The sequence below is a fragment of the Helianthus annuus genome, chromosome 4 (genome assembly GCF_002127325.2).
Source record: "Helianthus annuus cultivar XRQ/B chromosome 4, HanXRQr2.0-SUNRISE, whole genome shotgun sequence".
Taxonomy (NCBI): Eukaryota; Viridiplantae; Streptophyta; class Magnoliopsida; order Asterales; family Asteraceae; genus Helianthus; species Helianthus annuus.
Genome location: NC_035436.2, coordinates 32,442,702 through 32,446,074, shown reverse-complemented (window position 1 = coordinate 32,446,074; position 3,373 = coordinate 32,442,702).

The following is a 3,373-nucleotide window of genomic DNA, read 5'->3' as shown; positions in this document are numbered from 1 at the left end:
GCATTAGGTTTGAGTAAGGAATTTGAGGAGAACAAGCGGTGGTGGCTGGTGGTTGTTGGTGGTGGCTGGTGGTTGCTTATGGTGGTTGTGATGGCGTTGACGGTGGTGGAGATTGGTGGCAGTTGGGGGTGGCTAGTTGTAGCAGTGGCTGGTTGAAGAAGACAGTTCAATAGAGAGAGAGAGGTGTGTGAGAGAGAGAAAGGGGTTTAATATTTTTTAAGTAATTTTTAATTTTAATAAAATGGTTAGGTATTTATTTATTTGCATAATTAGTCCTAAAAGGCTTAAGTGACAAAATTACCCTCATATGCTTTGCACAAGATCTAATTTAACAGAATTAACTAATTTTGTTAGGGCTAAAGGACATAACTTGCAGCATTTGAAAACATTAAGCACAAAACTCTTTAATTTTAAATGTAAAGGAAGCCGTCTGAATTTGGGTATATAGATAAAGGACAAAATTTAAAATTCACTCTTTTAAAGAAGAAGTCGAAGGCTTTTTTCCTTAAAATGGATTTCGAAAAAGCGTATGATAATGTGAATTGGAGGTTTGTTACCAACACGCTTTTGCAAATGGGTTTCCCGAATAAATGCTGCGATTGGATATTGGGTATTCTTTCGTCGGCTAGCTCGTCCGTTTTGGTGAACGGAGCTCCTACCTTCAAGTTCAGTTGTGAGAAAGGTATGAGACAAGGGGACCCGTTATCTCCTTTTCTCTTTTTAGTGGTTATGGAGGCTTTTTCGTGCATGATCAACCGAGCTAGAGATGAGGGGTTGATTAAAGGGATTGCCACCCCGAACAACGGCCCGGTCATTACCCATCTTTTGTTTGCGGATGATGCTATAGTTATGGGAGATTGGTCTAATATTGAAGTGGCTAATATTGTGAGAATCATTCGGTGTTTTTACGCGTGTTCGGGCCTTAGAATCAACATCGATAAATCAAATCTTTATGGCATAGGAATTGATAATGAAGAAATTGGGATTATGGCTAATGAGGTGGGTTGCAAGCCGGATGCTCCTCCCTTCAAGTATCTTGGTCTTAAAGTGGGAGCCAACATGAATCGGGTCAATAATTGGCAACCGGTGTATGAAACTTTTCGCACTCGTCTTGCTAATTGGAAGTCTCACCTTCTTTCGATTGGGGGTAGGCTGGTTGTAATTAAATCGGTTTTAGAAAGTTTGCCTTGTTATTACTTTTCGCTCTACAAAGCCCCTAAGAAGGTGATTGCGGATTTGGAAGCTATGATTAAGAAGTTCTTATGGGGAGGCACAGTTGAGGAAAGGAAGATGCATTGAGTGAAGTAGGATAAAGTTTCTCGCCATAAGAAAGATGGTGGCCTTGGGTTGAATAAACTCGATGTGGTTAACACGTCGCTTCTTTCGAAATGGGGATGGCGCTATAAAACGAAAAAAAACCTCCTTTGGAATAGAGTTATTGACGCGTTTCACTTTAGCCAGGTGGGATGGGAATGCATTCCTTTTAAGAAGTCTTTTAGTGGTGTTTGAAACAATATTGCTAAAGTTTTCATCAACACGAAGGTGGGAGGATCTTCTCTTCGGAACTTTATGAAAGGAAAAGTGGGAAACGGGAAAGAAATCGCGTTCTGGCTCGATCCGTGGGCCTCTAATGAACCACTTAAGCACCTTTTTTCCGGATTTGTTCATGATGGAATCGGATAAGAAAAGCCTGGTTGCGGATAGGATTAAAGTTCAAGATTCGGGCCGGTCTTTTGAATGGAACTGGAAGTCGGAGCTGATTAATCAAGGGCTGCGGGATAATCTGCAGCAACTGATGTGTGTTCTCGATCAGGCCTAGCTGTCGGAAGAGGTTGATAGGTGGCGTTGGGAGTCTGATCCGGCCAGAGTATTCTCGGTGAAAGCTGTTAAACGCTTTCTACTTTCGGATAATGGTACAAACAACGGTTACATTATGGAGTGGTGTAATTAGATTCCCTCTAAATGTAACATTCATGCATGGAGGTTGGAGTTGGATAGGATCCCTACCAGTGCAGCTTTGAGGAGAAGAAACGTCCTTGTCGGTAACGGAATGTGTCCTTTTGTGGTGAGGAAGAAGAGTCCTCTGAACATCTTTTTATTGCGTGCTTCGTGGCGTCGAACGTGTGGAACAGAATAAGTTCGTGGTGTAAAATCCCTAATATTTTTGCATTCTCGATTAAGGACCTTCTTGATTTTCACAAGGTCATTGCGGTCTCGGAGAAAAAGAAGGAGGCGGTCAAAGGCATCATAAGGATAGCGTGCTGGAGTTTATGGAAACTTAGAAACAACATGGTCTTTTCTAACACCCCCTGCAGGATAGATATAATCATTTGTGAAGTTAGGGCTATGGGTTTTTTATGGTTTGAGAATAGATCTAAATTCAAGGGATTAGATTGGGGTGATTGAATGTCTTTTGTAAATATGTAATTGGTTGTTTGGCTGTTGTTTTTTGGTTGGCCAGGTTTGGATCGGCCGGTTTGTGAATGAAGTTAATTTTCAAAAAAAAAATGTATTAATCATAAATAGTTTTTAATATAAGTAACTTTTTCAAGGACGAGAAACAATCACAAATGGTAACATAGTTAATTGAATAAAAAAATCTAGGGAACTCTAGTAAAGTCCACTCCGTCTGACGACGAGGGTCCCCGCTTGGGCTCCTCGTCCGGGCTCATCGCCCTAGATTGGTGGCTGGGTTCGAGCCCACTTGTGTCTTTCTCGGTAAGTTTAGTTGGTTTGAGTGGGCCACATCCTGATAAGCCCGCTCTTGGATCGGCCCATTAGGGCTATTGCCCAACTATCTCACTACATTAGGAGAACTTCCTTCCCCAAGAAGGGACAGGACATACTTCCCCACAAAAAGGTTACTTTTACCTCTTCTTCTCTCATATTACTCCTGCTTTCTCTCCCTAAACTACACCCTTACTTGCACTTATAACTATCTTTACCATACAAGATACTGACTTGAGCGTCGGAGTGCCCTCGGGGTGAACCCCCTCGGGCCCTCTAACTAGAGTTTCATGTGGTTGCAGTTCAAGACCCGACGTCCCGCAAGAGGAACCGTCACCATGACGACAAGATGACGAACCTAAACCGGAGCTCACCGAATCTAAGGTTAGTACCGCCAAGATCTCTGAACGACTTCAGGGATTTGGGGATTCGACATTGGCGCCATCCGTGGGACCGAGTACAAGCATGTTTTGGTCTCTTCATATTCATATATACGGCTAGATCTGTGGCTTCCGTGTGTTCGAAGCGATACCGGATCTACGTTATTTGACTCCGGTCACCAGGTTCCAAATCTCTAACCATCTCTTTCATAATGTCACACCCCGACCAATGGCGGAAACATCGGGATGAGACGAAGTGTGAAGAT